Source organism: Balaenoptera physalus (genome assembly GCF_965194825.1).
Source record: "Balaenoptera physalus genome assembly, chromosome: 13".
Lineage (NCBI taxonomy): Eukaryota > Metazoa > Chordata > Mammalia > Artiodactyla > Balaenopteridae > Balaenoptera > Balaenoptera physalus.
The window spans coordinates 101,164,769-101,181,075 of NC_138892.1; the positions used below are offsets into that span (position 1 = coordinate 101,164,769).

Consider the following 16,307-nt stretch of genomic DNA (forward strand, 5'->3'; position numbering starts at 1 on the left):
CTCACGGGCTCTAGAGTGCAGGCTCAGTAGTTATGGTGCATGGGCTTAGTTGCTCTGTGGCATGTGGGATCTTCCCAGACCAGGGCTCGAACCCGTGTCCCTTACATTGGCAGGTGGATTCTTAACCACTGTGCCACCAGGGAAGTCATTGTTTTCTTTTTTATAAGAAATTTTTTTTTGCTTGTTCCGGTCCAAGAAATTCACCTCTAGAGATGCAAGACAAATGCCCCCCTAGGGACATTTAGAGGGACGCCACTTAATCATGGCCTCAGTTCCCAAAACCAACAAAATAGATCTCTGGTCCTACTGCATTATTCCCAGAGGTCGTACCCAGGTGGCTCAGGCCTGCTTTGAACAGTCTTTTTTATTTTCTCCAAAGTAAATGCTTTGGGACATTCAGCTGAGAGTATGGAGGCAGGATGGAGAGGCAAGGAGTGGGACAGGTGGCCCCTCTGCCTCACTGCCCTACTCCCCACCCCGCCACTCCCAAGATCCAACTGCAGCAACTTTAATATATGCTGTTGGGGCTGGAATTACCTCGGCTGCAGTCACCAGACTTGCCCTCCAAAGGATCCTCGTTAAAGGATTTAACATGGGCTCATTTCAATTACAAGGTCTCTAAAAGAGTCCTGTATTGTTATTTTTTGTCACTACCTCCCTTCTACGAGGAGTGGGTAATTTGCCCACCAGCTCCTTCCTTGGATGTGGCATCCATTTCTCAGTTCTCCTTTCCCCAAACAAACCCTGATTCCCTATCACCTGTGGTCTCCAGGGTAGGAGAGAACATTTTAAAAGGCTGGAGGGAAAGAAAACCTTCATGGTAACTCATTTCGTGTGGTTGGATATTTGTTTGTTTGTTTATTTATTTATCTATTTTCTTCATTCTTTTTATATTTTTCAAACTTTCTACAAGGAAATAAAATACATTTACCTAAAAGGGAATGCAGGGCTTCCCTGGTGGCACAGTGGTTAAGAATCCGCCTGCCAATGCAGGGGACACAGGTTTGATCCCTGGCCCGGGAAGATCCCACATGCCGCGGAGCAACTAAGCCCGTGTGCCACAACTACTGAGCCTGCGCTCTAGAGCCCGTGTGCCACAACTACTGAGCCCGCAAACCACAACTACTGAAGCCCACGTGCCTAGAGCCTGTGCTCCACAATAAGAGAGGCCACGGCAATGAAAAGCCCGCGCATCACAACGAAGAGTAGCTCCTGCTTGCCGCAACTAGAGAAAGCCAGTGTGAAGCAATGAAGACCCAACGCAGCCAAAAATAAACAAATAATTAGAGGAAAAAAAAAAATAAACCGAGTAGAACAGTGTTGCCAGGGGCTGAGGGGGTGGGGAATATGGGGAGATGTTGGTCAAGGGTGCAAACTATAAGTTATAAGTTAAGTCCTGGGGATCTAATGTGCAGCATGGTGACTATAGTTAACAATACTCTATTGTATACCTAAAGGCTGCTACAAGGATAGAGCTTAATGTTCTCACCATAACAACAACAAGGGAATTCCTGGTGGTTCAGTGGCTAGGACTCTGCGGTCTCACTGCCAAGGGCCCAGGGAAACTAAGATCTCACAAGCCACGTGGCCAGGCCAAAAAGTTAAAAATAAATAAATAAATACGTTCTCTGAAAAAAAAAACAAACGGTAATTATGTGAGGTGAAGGATGTAACTAACCTTATCGTGGTAAACATTTTGCAACATGTACATGTATCGAATCATCACACTTTAAACTTACACGATGTTATACGTCTATTATACCTCAAAAAAAGCTGGGAAAAAAAGAGAATTGAAAGCCCATATAAAAATGAAAAATTTCCTAGGAAATCACAACATACCAATAGTGTCTGAAGCAAAATATCCGAAGAGTTATATATGTATTTTTTTCAGAACCATTTATTCCTTTAATAACAAATTCATTCATTAATGCATTCATTCAATAAATTCAGTGAATATGAACTGAGGATCTATTATATGTCAGGCACTGTGCATTGTAATGGGGACCCACAAATGAACAAAACACCATCTCTGATTGCGGTAGACTGAATGAGTTCCCCCCAGGTTCATAGGTTGAAATCTAATCCCCCATGTGATGGTATTTGGAGGTGGGGCCTTTGGGAGGTGATTAGGTCATGAGGATGGAGCCTCATCAATGAGATTATAAAAGAGACCCCAGCGAGCTCCCTTGCCCCTTCTGCCATGTGAGGACGCAGTGAGAAGATAGCTGTCTATGAACCAGGAAGCAGACTCTCATCAGACACTGAATCTGCTGGCATCTTGATATTGAATTTCTCAGCCTCCATAGCTGCTGGTCTCAGAGAGTCTCCTGGGGGGGAGGGTTGTGGTGGCTGACTTTGGCTCAACCTGGGGACATAGACACTGGTGGCAGACACACTTAGGAACAGTCAACCATGCAAACACTGCTGCAGGCTGCTGCCATCCTGGCCCATTAGCCTACGTATGGTATTTTTGTGTGTCTGGGGTGGGGGGGAAGGCCCCGCGGCATGCGGAATCTTACTTCCCCGACCAGGGATGGAACCCGTGCCCCCTGCAGTGGAAGCGCGGATTCCTAACCACTGGACCACCAAGGAATTCCTACATATGTATTTCTAATTGACTCTAAGTAAAACCTTGTCATGAGGGAAAAAGAAAATAGGTTGGAGTACCATTGATATATCAGCAGCTGCAGACTTAAAGTATAAACAAACAAACACTGAGCCACAAATGCTACTCAGTCCTCAATCCAGGAGGATTCTGATTAAACAGCAGCAGAAGGAGGCAGGTAGTTCTTAATCATCACTGACTTTGCTCCGCCCCTCTGTCCAAAATGTGAAGGATGAAGTGCTGTCCCGCTTCCTGGCAGCAGATGGAGCCACTAGGACATGTACAACTTGCTAGAGGTAAAACGCTAAATGCATCTCAGAGATTCTTCTATGATCGATTTAAAAGAGGAAGGCAAGGGGTCCTTCGTGATTGAAACTGGCAATCCTGACTCTAAGGCATCAAACCTGGTAGGAATTGTAAATCCTGGTATGTCCAGATCCCAGGCACACGAAAGCTTGGCTCAGTTGTGCGTACTGCGGAGAAGCAGGGATTTTATTTAGGTTTCAGGATTTGCACCCCGAGAAAACTTAAAAGTGAAGCCTTCTTCATGCCTGAGACATCTGTGACTAGAGACCATCTTTCACTCCTATCCAAGAGAAACACGAAGATGTTTACCAGGGAACCTGTCCACAGGCAGGAAATGAGTTAGCCAAGAGGCTCAAACGACCTAGTGAAAATATGATTTTTAGGACCTCCTGGTGGCGCAGTGGTTAAGAATCCAGTTCTTCCTTGGGGCTTCCCTGGTGGCGCAGTGGTTGAGAATCCGCCTGCCAATGCAGGGGACATGGGTTCGAGCCCTGGTCAGGGAAGATCCCACATGCTGCAGAGCAAGTAAGCCTGTGCGCCACAACTACTGAGCCTGCGCTCTAGAGCCCGCGAGCCACAAATACTGAGGCAGTGTGCCACAACTACTGAAGCCTGTGTGCCTAGAGCCCGTGCTCTGCAACAAGAGAAGCCATCGCAACGAGAAGGCTGTGCACCTCAACAAAGAGTAGCTCCTGCTCACCGCAACTAGAGAAAGCCCGTGCGCAGAAACGAAGACCCTATGCAACCAAAAATAAATAAATAATTTTTTTAAAAATATGATTTTTAATTAAGGAGAAATGTTTCCACCACTACTTCCACCAATGTTGCAAACCATCCTTAGGATGAGGGCTAATTTGTGCAGAAGAGAATAAAAATATCTGCTTTAAGAGAAGGAAAATCATCCTCTGATCAAAATACCTGTGTTTGAATTGGGTAAGAATGCAAGACATGGGTAACTAAAGGTGTCATTCAGGTTTCGTTTTATGTTGTTGTTTCCCTTTTTATGAACCATCTTGTCACTTCACTCATTATTAACAAAATATGTGATCTGATTATAGGAACACCCTTACCCAACACACACACACTACTGACAAAGCGAAGTACAAAGTGATGGCCATGGGTGGTAATCATGATTCTCTGGTACTGTCTGGAAACAAAACATCCATAGCTTTATTTATTTATTTTTTTAAAGTATAAGAGTCATTTGATAATGAACACGTTCTAGTGGTGAGTCTAGAAAAGTTTTTTAAAAAATTTAAATGGCTTTTTCATATGTAACACTTTGTGCAGTAAACATTATGTTGCCTGTTACACAGAGGTAGAAATGAAGTCTTAGAAAAACTACAGGTTTGACTAAGTCACACAACGAGAGAGTGGAGAAACCGAAACCAGATCTGACTTAAAAATTATGCTGTACAGACTCATTCTCTGGGCCAACTTCTAAAGTACATGTTTGGAAGTCAGGAGATGGGATGTGCAGGCAGGCAGTCTCTTATCTAGCGTGGGGACCTGCTGACACCACCAGAGCTCTCATCTCATCCATTCCTGCAATTAGGAGGCTCTGCCAACAATCCTCTTTCTCAGAAATTAAAAGGCTTTGTCCATTATTCATCCTCCACCAGCTGAGAAATACATTCACTTTTTCTACTCCTGGGACCAAATAGAGAAGCAATTTATGGTGCTAAAAACCTGGTTGATCTGGATGAAAGGGAGTAGAGGGGTTGGTTGAGGGAATCAGAATTCCAGACAGAGAGTCAGTTGCGGTGCGAACCAGGAAAGCAACATTTAGTACCATTAGAGCAGTGGTTCTCAACTAGGGGCAATTTTCCCCCAGGGGATATTCAGCAATGTCTGGAGACATTTTTGGTAGTTATTGGGGGAGGGGTTGCTGTTACTGGTTATCTAGAGGGTAAAGGAAGGACATGGACTGGCATGGGGCAAGTAAGACCAGGGCAAATGGAGGAAGAACTTTAATTCTCAAAAAAGATTTTTTTTGATAAATTTATTTATTTATTTAGGTTGCATTGGGTCTTCATTGCTGCGTGTGGGCTTTCTCTAGTTGTGGCGAGCGGGGGCTATTCTTTCTTGGTTGAAGAGCATGGGCTCCAGTAGTTGTGGCTCACGGGCTCTAGAGCACAGGCTCAGTAGTCGTGGCTCACGTGCTTAGTTGCTCCACGGCATGTGGGATCTTCCCAGACCAGGGCTCGAACCCCTGTCCCCTGCATTGGCAGGCGGATTCTCAACCACTGCGTCACCAGGGAATCTCAAGGAAGAACTTTAAAACCTCAGTATTCAAGATAAATGTTTTCAAACGTTATTTTTCTTCCACATTGATATAATCCACTAGCTTTATTCAGATTTCACCAGTGTTACATGTATTCAACTTGCGTTTATGTCTTTGCATGTGTGTTTAGTTATATGCAATTTTTCCACGTGTGTAGATTCAGATTCAATCACAGTCAAGATTCAGAGCAATTCCATCACAAGCTTCCATTTTATTTTATTTAAAAATTTTTTTAAATTTTATTTTATTTGGCTACACGGATCTTAGTTCCCTGACCAGCCATCAAACCTGTGTCCCCTGCATTGGGAGTGTGAAGACTTAACCACTGGACCACCAGGGAAGTCCTTAATCTTTATTTTATATTGGAGTATAGTTGATTAACACAAGCATTATTATTATTATTATTATTATTATTTTATTTGGCTGCACCGGGTCTTAGTTGCAGCACACGAGCTTCTCTCTAGTTGTGGCGAGCAGGATCTCGAATGCACAGGCTTAGTTGGTCCACAGCATGTGGGATCTTAGTTCCCTGACCAGGGATCAAACCCGTGTCCACTGCATTGGATGGCAGATTCTTAACCACTGGACCACCAGGGAAGTCCCACAAGCATTATTTTTAAAAATCTAAATTGGGCTTCCCTGGTGGCGCAGTGGTTGAGAATCTGCCTGCCAATGCAGGGGACACGGGTTCGGGCCCTGGTCTGGGAAGATCCCACATGCCGCGGAGCAACTAAGCCCGTGAGCCACAACTACTGAGCCTGCGCGTCTGGAGCCTGTGCTCCACAACGGGAGAGGCCACGACAGTGAGAGGCCGGCGCACCGCGATGAAGAGTGGCCCCACTCGCCGCAGCTGGAGAAAGCCTTCGCACAGAAACGAAGACCCAACACAGCCAAAAATAAATAAAATAAATTAAAAAACAAAACAAAAACCAATCCATTTAAAAAAAAACAAAACCTGCGTATGATTAAAGGAAAAGACACATACAGGTAATATCAATGAATCAGTCCATGAACAAAACAGTTACTACTTCTGCCAGTGTACTCACTAGATTGCATTTACTCCGAGCATACACAGGTTTTTCCCTGGTATAGGGCGTTTCGAATTTTGATTCCCATCCTTAAAGAGACATGTCAAGAATGGAGGTAGTTGAACAGGATGATGATTAGAACCCCTCGGGGAAAGCTATTGATGGGCGGGGAAATGGACAACAACATGGGAGAGGCTTGAAACATGGTCCAGGAGTGTTATACTCAAATTATTAAGTATGTATTCATTACCCAGAACCAACGGTTTCTATGTGGGATAATAAGTATTCTGAGATCTTTGTACTCAACAATCTTTCATTATTATGCAAAAGCTTTTAGCATTATGTTGAGACTAGCTCTGTCCTGATAGATTATGAATATTTCCCAGAAGTGGAAAAGGGGAAAAGTGTGTATGGTTGAGCCTTGACGATCATTAACTGAGAGGCAATAATATTTTACTCAGGAAAAGTATGAGAATTTTTGGATATGTTGGAAATACCCCTATTGATCTTCCTTGATGATGAAGTAAATAAGTATTAGGCTTGAGCTGAAAGCTTTGCTGGTGGTATTTAGGATTGACTAGTTACAAAGGAATAAACCCTTTCAGACACCAATGGGAAAGCAGCTGAACGTCTAGTGCAAACAGAAATATCACAGGACAAAAATAGAGAAACATCAGAAAGGAACTTGAAAGCAGCTACATTCCAAACCTTAATATGGGAAAGCTTTCCAAACCGAGCCCGGCAGAATGGCTCCCGCAAAGAAGGGCAGTGAGAAGAAGGGCCGGTCTGAAATCAATGAGGCAGTGACCAGAGAATACACTATCAACATTCACAAACACATCCATGGAGTGAGTTTCAAGAAGCACGCCCCTCGGGCGCTCAAAGAAATACAGAAATTTGCCATGAAGGTTATGGGAACTCCAGATGTACACATTGACACCAGACTCAACAAAGCTGTCTGGGCCAAAGGAATAAGGAATGTCCCATACTGTATCTGTGTGCAGTTGTCCAGAAAACATAATGAAGATGAAGATTCACCAAACAAGCTCTATACATTGGTTACCTGTGTACCTGTCAACCAGTTTCAAAAATCTACAGTTAATGTGGATGAGAACTAACAGCTGATTGTCGAATAAAGTTATAGAACCACCTTCGCATCTTGATTTTCTTTCTCTAGTTGCAGCGTAAAGGCTTGTGTATGTTAAAGCAGTCTCCAATTACAGGATCATTTGTAGAGTGTTTCCCAAATACTGTGCCCAGGCCCCTTCTCCCCAGTCCCTGGAGTTTCTGAATATTTGGACAGCTGTTCTAAGGCAGTTTTGAGCATCCTGGCTTGAGAATGTTTAGGTAGTTGGGACATTCGGGGTATAATGTTAATGCTCTTACTTGTGTGTTTTGTTAATTCTAAGATAGACATTTTTCCAGAAAAAAAAAATATGGGAAAGTTATCTTGATCCACCCATGCTCAATACCCACCAACACCCACAATTAACTCTGTAGCAAGGTCTACTTCAGCATCAACCTTGACACCTAACATAACCCCAACCCAATCCCATCAAAGCCAAATACCTGGGCAACTGTGGTTCACACAGCGAGTGTTAGTTACTCTTCAAACAAAACTATTTTGGAGGACAGCTATACCTATCAAAATGTAAAACATGCCTGTCATTTGAGGAAATTATGCTCCTTCCATAAAACTATCTTAAACATGTGCAAAAAGGACTCATTTCAAGTATTTTCGTTTCAGCATACTTTGTAATAGGAGTATTATAAAGTGAATGTTTTAACAAGGTAAAGTATTTTTATATTGTGGAATTACCTTCTGAACTTGTAGAAATGAGTTAAACTTTCCAGAACTAATTGGGCAGGGTATCCGTAACATTTGTATTTCTATTTTTTAAAAGTTATATATAAGTGCTTTTAAGAAGTAAATCAAGTTGATTTACTTCTCTCTTTTAATTTTTTTTTTTTTTTGGTTGTGCCATTTGGCATGTGGGCTCTTAATTCCCCTGCATTGGGAGCACGAAGTCTTAACCACTGGACCTCCAGGGAAGTCCCTCACATCTATCTATTGAATGGAGAAGACTCTTACAACCTAACATCAGCACTTGTACTGTACTTGTACTCTGCCTTTTCTCCTGTTACAACAGACAACCTCTCTGTGCTCATAATGCTAAACTCAGCATTTGTGCATTGGATCCCATCGCCTCCTGCTTAGTCAAGTACGTTGCTCTAGCAATCCTCCCCTATCTCCTTCTTTATCAGTTTTTTCCTCTCTGTGGATTATATCTATGAGCATCAAAATTGTTCTCATTTCTTCCATTCTAAATAAGCCTTCTCTTAAAACTCTTTCACCATCAGCTACTGCCCTGTGTCCTTGCTCCTCTTCACTGTAAGTTCCTCAAAGACTTCAGTAGTCCTTGCCGCTATCACAGCCCAACATGAGCACTCTTGGATAGGTGGGTTTCCACATGACCAAGACCCAGGCTTCTTCTAGCATGTGTGCTGCCATTTTCTAGGTTGTAAGAGTCTTCTCCATTCAGTGGATTGATGAAGAAAGAGAGAAAGGATCATGCATGGGAAGGTTTTTAGAGCCCAAAATGGAAGTGGTGCCCATCACTTCTGTTCACATTTCATTGGCCAGAATCAATCACATGATCATCTTTAACTTCAAGGAAGGCTAGGAAATGTAGTGCAGCGATGTACCCCCAAGGAAGAAAACACAGATATTGGTGAATATTAGCAACAGGTGTCTTATCCCCATTATCCAGGCTGCTTTAAAAAGGGCAAGACCCTTGTGTTAGCAACAATTTTCCATACCTTTGCACAACCTCTAATCCTCTAATCCCTCAACATTCTCTCTCTCTTTTAGTGCCATCTTGCTGCATTCCCCTCCTTAACCATGGCCTATAATTACAATCACTCTTGCAGATAGTTTAGCATCCTGGCCTTCCTCTTTCAGTCATTTCTACCACATAAAAATCCATCCCTGGGACTTCCCTGGTGGTCCACTGGTTAAGACTCCATGTTCCCAATGCAGGGGGCCTGGGTTTGATCCCTGGTCAGGGAACTAGATCCCACATGTGGCAACAAAGATCCTGCCACAACTAGGACCTGGCACAGCCAAATAAATAAATAAATAAATATTTTAAAAAATCCATCCCTCCAGTTCAGTCTGTAATCCCACCAACCCAGGGGTCAACCTTAGCCATATTTATTGTGGGATGACTAGAAATTCCACTTGTCCTGATATGAAGCTATATAACACAGGCATCCATGATTTTATATTGTTGTCAATATAACAACAATATTTTATATACAACAACAATATTTTATATTGTTACCAAGCTTATTTAACTTCCAGTTTATAGAAAATATAGGGAATATAAGAATAAGCTATATGATATAGGGAGGAAATGACCAGAAAAAATCCAAAATATGAGACAGTAAAGAGTATCCAGTCTCTTCAGCATGTCAGTGTCATGAAAAACCACTGTTCTAGATGACAAGAGACTTAAAGGATGTTACAGACAAATGTAATGCCTGGTTTTAGATGGGACACTGGATTGGATGGTGGAGCTGCTGGACCAGGGATTCTGAACAAGATCAAGCTCCAAGAAATGGATGGAGCTAACAATCTTCTTCAAGATTGAGGAGAAGTGGTCTGATTTCCATTTTTTCCTGACTCACTAAAACCAAATATTTCAGATGAGATAGAAGCAGTAATTAGAATGATTGTTGAAAAACCACTGGACTCCTGCAGCTCCCACGAAGCACTTCATTTCTTGGTCAACTGAAACAGACGTGGGCAGAATTGTCAACTACTAACCATTAAAAACGACCCTAGGAGATAGGTAGGTACTCATTTCCCTCTGCCAACTCCCTAGCCACCATCTACCCCAAGGTCTTTTTTTTCTTCCTCATCTGGTCATTTGTATCCCTGAATATTTCTTCCTTATTGTTGCTGTATACTTAGGTTTTATGACTGCATATAGCAGTTAGTTTGGTTTGGTTCTTCAGCTTCTCATTCTTGAAGTCTCATTGGCCCTCCTCTGGGCCAATCTTAAGAAATATGTCTTGAAATTCAGGACAGATCTTTTTTGTTTTTTTAATATTTATTTATTTTGCTGCACCGGGTCTTAGTTGTGGCACGCGGGATCTTCATTGCCACGTGCAGGATCTTTAGTTGCGGCATGCAGGATCTAGTTCCCTGACCAGGAATCGAAACCAGGTCCCCTGCATTGGGAGCATGAAGTCTTAACCACTGGACCACCAGGGAAGTCCCAGAAGTCAGGACAGATCTTGTCTAGCCAATGCTAATACCATGTAAGATACCAGCAAGTGTCTCTATCTTTTCCTGGGGTCAGCATGACTTCAATCTTCTTTCTCTAGAGAGATTGCACCAATAGTCAGTCAGTGACACAGGAAAAGAAAGTCTGTCTAGTCCAATGGTTCTCAAATTTGGCTACACATTCAGAAGGAGCTACACACTCCTTCATCAGAAGGAGCTTTAAAAAACACAGACCCCTGGGATCTACACCACCCCCCACAAATTCTGATTTAATCGGTCTCTGCACATCAGGATTTCTTAAAGCTACTCAAGTGATTCTGATGTTGAGAACCACTGATCTAGTCTAGTGCTTTTCAAACTTTTATGAATCACCCAGGGATCTTGTTAAAATGCAGACGCTGATTCACTAGGCATGGGGTGGGACCCAATTTTGAGATTGTCTCATATGAACACAATTACATCAAGAATTTCAATTCTCTCATTTTCTAGAGCCAACTGGGAAAAAAATTAACAGTGTAAGGAATTCTAATGCCTACTATCAGATATCCCCAGAGGGCTCAAGAATTCTGCGTTAATAGCTTGTTTGTATGCTGACGGGAAAGATCAAGTTCTGAGGGAAATAGTGATGATGCAACCGAGAGCAATGACAATTCCCAGAGTAATGACCTTGAGCAGTTAGGGAGGATGAGATTAAGTGCAAAACAGGAGGTTCTGGCCTTCCAAAGGAGTGTGGACATGTCATGCAAGGACCGTTTTATGATGCAGAACTGTACCGGATTTTTTTTTTTTTATCAATAGATCAACCTATCAATTGATCGGATAAATAGGTATATCAGAGAGTTTTTTTAACAGTTGGACTGGAGAAAGAAAATTTTTGGTTCTCCAACTGAGAAATGAGCAAATGGTGGTTCTGCATTTTGTACTGAATGCTGAGATTCATAGATAATTGCTTGAGAAAAAAGATGATCCTGCATCTCTGTGTACAGAACTCTCCTTGACACCGTTGGTGCCTCTCTGCTAAAACAAGCACCCAGGCAGGGGGTTGCTTGGAACTGATCAATAGCCACAGATCTATTTGCTTACAGTTTGCTTCTCAGATACACTCATTATTTCTGTTAATGGTATTTCTGGGAAGATAGCTCCAAAGCTTTGTATCTTAAATTGAATTCATGTCAGTTAATAAAAACATGATCTTTTTTTTTTAAATTAATTAATTAATTTTTTATTTTTGGCTGCATTGGGTCTTTGTTGCTGTGCGCAGGCTTTCTCTAGTTGTGGCGAGCGGGGGCTACTCTTTGTTGCAGTACGCGGGCTTCTCATTGCCATGGCTTCTCTTGTTGCGGAGCATGGGCTCTAGGCACTCGGGCTTCAGTAGTTGTGGCACGTGGGCTCAGTAGTTGTGGCTCGCAGGCTTAGTTGCTCCGCGGCATGTGGGATCTTCCCAGACCAGGGCTCGAACCCATGTCCCCTGCATTGGCAGGCATATTCTTAACCACTGCGCCACCAGGGAAGCCCCTAGTCATATTTTTTTTAAGTACTATTTATGTTAACCTGTTTATTATTTTTAAATGAGTTTTATAACTTTCTGCCTTAATTACTATTACAATAAATAGCAATAGATATAACCCACAGAAACAAAAGCACTTTGGAGTTTGCAACAATTTGAGAACCCCTGATCAATATGAAGTAAAGGACTTCAGGCCTGACTCCTGGCAGGTTTAACACGGTCCCAGACCCTTCTGGGGAGCCCCCAGGTGCAGCCCGCTCCACTGACACCCAGACTGGGTGTACTCCGGTGAGAATCCTCGCGAATAGGAACAGATATTGACGAAAGAGCAGGATTGGTGGATGTAAGAGAGCGGACAAGTGCAGGTTCACTGTGCACTCTAATACTAGATGACCCCTAGTCATTTTTAAAAGCAATCAAGATCTACAGTTCTCTTCCCCTCTCCCTCTCCTCTTTTTTTTTTTGGCGGCATGCGGGATCTTAGTTCCCCCCACCAGGGATCGAACCCCATGCCCCTTGCAGTGGAAGCGCAGAGTCTTAACCACTGTGCCACCACGTAAGTCTCTCTTTTTTTTTTTAAATGATTATTCTATGTTTATTTTATTTATTTTATTTATGGCTGTGTTGGGTCTTCGTTTCTGTGCGAGGGCTTTCTCTAGTTGTGGCAAGCGCGGGCCACTCTTCATCACGGTGCGCGGGCCTCTCACTATCGCGGCCTGTCTTGTAGCGGAGCACAGGCTCCAGACGCGCAGGCTCAGTAATTGTGGCTCACGGGCCCAGCCGCCCCGCGGCATGGGGGATCTTCCCAGATCAGGGCTCGAACCCGTGTCCCCTGCATTGGCAGGCAGATTCTCAACCACTGCGCCACTAGGGAAGCCCTCTCCTTTATTTTTAACTAATTTTTTAGCAGCTTCTACTTCCTATGCTCAGTAAATCCTGAGTATTACCCTCTAACTGATCTCATTCAGATCAGGAGTTTCTTGGCTTTTAACCCAAATCCCTAACTCATCTTTCTAAACTGAATCATATCACCTGATTCTAATATTTGTATGTTTCTCAACCCGGTCTTGATATTCTAATCAAATTTATATTTTTCTTCCTAGTGATTTTTTTTTTTTTTTTTGGCCATGCCACTCGGCATGTGAGATCCTAGTTCCCCAACCAGGGATCAAACCCGCCCTCCCTGCATTGGAAGCTCAAGAGTCTTAACCACTGGACCACCAGGTAAGTCTCTTCCTAGTGATTTTTAATTAATTAATTAATTAATTAATTAATTAGTTTATTTGGCTGCGCCGGGTCTTAGTTGCGGCATGTGGGATCTACTTCCCTGACCAGGGATCGAACCCGGGCCCCCTGCATTGGGAGCTTGAAGTCTTAACCACTGGACCACCAAGAAAGTCCCCCTAGTGATTTTTAAACTATTTTTACCTTTATATTTTATCCTTGGCCTATATTTATTAAACAAATATCGATTGAGAACATGTAACAGAAGATGAAAAAGGGAGACCAAGTATAAACAACTCTTTTAGGAACTCTGAATGTTATGAGTAGTGCAGTGTTTAGAATGAGAAGTATGCTTAAGAGAGAATTGCTCTTCTAAGATAAGACAATTCTGAACTTGCTTAAATACTTATGGCAATAACCCAGTATTCTTGCATGTTGCTCAAACTAGTTGTGCAAAAGAAATTTTCTTAATACTTTCTTTTCTTAATATTTTCTTAATACTCCCACGGGCTATCACAACTCCAACCCAACCCTAAGAACTACAGAAGGAAGGAAGGAAGGAAGGAAGGGAGGGAGAGAAAAAGAAAAGAAAAAAACGATTTCAGAAGTACTTGAGCACTGTTGCAGCTTAAATCAAAACACCAGTTTCTGGGCTTCCCTGGTGGCTCAGTGGTTGAGAATCTGCCTGCCAATGCAGCGGACACGGGTTCGAGCCCTGGTCTGGCAAGATCCTACATACTGCGGAGCAGCTAAGCCCGTGTGCCACAACTACTGAGCTTGCGCGTCTGGAGCCTGTGCTCCGCAACAAGAGAGGCCGTGACAGTGAGAGGCCCGCGCGCCGCGATGAAGAGTGGCCCCCGCTCGCAGCAAATAGAGGAAGCCCTCGCACAGAAACGAAGACCCAACACAGCCAAAAATAAATAAATAAATAAATAAATTTTAAAAAAACAAAAACAAAAAAAACCCAGTTTCTTGAAAATAACACTTCCCAAACAAAATTCTTCCCAAGGTTCAAGTCTTAAAACAAAACACGCCTCTCTATACGTTGTTCACACACATAGATCACGGTGATGACTTGGTGATAGCTGGAAGAAACAGGCAGGAAAAACAGAAAAGAGGGGGAAATGCTTTCATGGTTTTACATTCAAAATGGTGCCAGTTTTCCAGAAAAAAAAATCCTGCCTATGAATTTAAAAAGTATTTAGAAAATTCTTACCAGTTCTAAAGGTTAACTGTGATTCCTATGCTTCTCGTTTTCTGGAGGAAGTTCACCAGTCTTGCAAATCTCTCTCTTTTCTCACTACAGTGTAATTAGCTCTACCAGTTCTGGTCCCTGTCCTCTTTGTTCACTAATGTATCCCAAAGACCTAGAAGATTGCCAAGCACATAATGGGCCTTTAGTAAGGACTTGATGAATGAATTAATCACTAATGACTTCTAATGCAGTCCCGTCCTCTTGCCAGATTTAGGAATTTGCAATAGTGACAGTATCGACCAATAGGTTTTCCCTGGAAGTTTCCTTCATTATTTAGTGCCAATATCATGTACATGAAAGCTCTCTTTTTCCTTTTACTTCTCTTTTTGATCCCTGGCTCCCCAAGGCTGAAATGAGCTTGGACTACTCCCCTCTCTCTTATGAGCAGTTATACTGCATTGAAAAACGCAAAGCTTCCAAGCTTTGCTTCCAAGCAAAGTCCTGCACATGTGTTGCTCACAGGCCCGATGGTCCTTCCACACACATGTTCATTTCCCTGCCTCACTGTTTCCTGTGTCCGTCTCCTATCCTGCCGTTTCTTTTTCTTTTTTTAAATTAAATTAAATTTAATTTATAATTTAATTTAATTTAATTTTCCACTTTTTTAGATTCTTTTTCCATACAGGTCATTACAGAGTATTGAGTAGAGTTCCCTGTGCTATACAGTAGGTCCTTATTAGTTATCTATTTTATATATAGTAGTGTGTATATGTCAATCCCAATCTCCCAATTTATCCCTTCCCACTATCCTGCGGTTTCTTAGGAGAGTGAACCCTACCTGTCAGACAGACATCCGCAACCTGTTTCCAAATGTACTCTGAGCAGAAAATCTTCCCCCCAACTCTCAGAAAGGTACCTTGAATTGTTGGAATCTGTCCAGTAAATTCGCAGCTGGAGGAAATGTCTCCGAGTTGAAGCCAAAGAACTGAGTTAGACTAAGAAGATTTTTTTTTTTAATTTCACTAAAAATGCTTATTAGAACAACATAGGACAGACATAATTACAAAATATACGATAGCATTTTAAATTGAAAAAGCATTAATGACTGCAATGGATTGAAAAATATCAAATATATAAAATTCTTTTTTTCTTTTTGGTTGAAATGGTAAGTTTAATGTATATTTTACCACAATTTTTTTTAAAAGTTTTTAAAATAAGGCATTTGTTGAGTGTAAGCCCATCTCTAATTATCTTAGAAAGGACCTAGTATAGATTTGTTTCAAATACATAAAATTCTTGAGTTCATAATGATAATACTAATAACAAAGCCCATTGATTGTTACTAGGGCACCAATATACTTTTAATGATTTGGATTAAATGAGGCAGACTTTCTACCACTTGCCACTGTGATACTCCTACTATGTGTTAGGGTCAGGCTAGGTCCAGGGGGTTCATAGTGAATAAACTATATCCACCTTCTTAAGTTAGCTCAGCTCAGCAGCCTGCATAATATCTAGCTTTGGGGATCGAGATTCCTTGAAGGTTACACTTTTTGGCTGGTGACGTCACCTCTTTTAGCTCTTCATCTAGGATTGCTGGACAGTTACCTTTTCTAATCTAACTAAAGCCAGTGAAGTTTGTAATTCACTGGACGTGTGAAATGCCTTGTCATCTTTGAATACCCCACTGTAGATTCAATCTTAGGAATTCCTCAAGCCACTAATCACTGGCAGAGATGAAGGACTTCCATGGTAACTTGGTAACTTCCATGCTAACTTCCATGGTCAGTTAGCAGTTGGGCTGTCCATGGTGGCACAGTTGATGCCCCTCACCCTTTAGCCTGTCCTTGTAACTCTTAGAAAGTGA

General features: G+C 42.3%; 1 protein-coding gene and 2 pseudogenes across 3 annotated transcripts in view; 2 read left to right on the forward strand and 1 right to left on the reverse strand.

Annotated features, from left to right (window-relative positions):
- The window catches only part of LOC309640845 (negative elongation factor C/D pseudogene), a 187,413-nt pseudogene that overhangs the window by 148,430 nt on the left and 22,676 nt on the right, over positions 1–16,307 (forward strand). The gene's annotated exons all lie outside the window — the stretch shown is intronic.
- GDF3 (growth differentiation factor 3) overlaps positions 1–16,307 on the reverse strand; it is a 148,831-nt gene that overhangs the window by 58,039 nt on the left and 74,485 nt on the right. The window lies entirely within an intron of this gene.
- LOC309640923 (large ribosomal subunit protein eL31 pseudogene) lies at positions 5,020–13,818 on the forward strand (annotated as a pseudogene). Its single transcript, XR_014268597.1, has 2 exons — positions 5,020–12,581; positions 12,898–13,818. The product of XR_014268597.1 is annotated as a large ribosomal subunit protein eL31 pseudogene (transcript).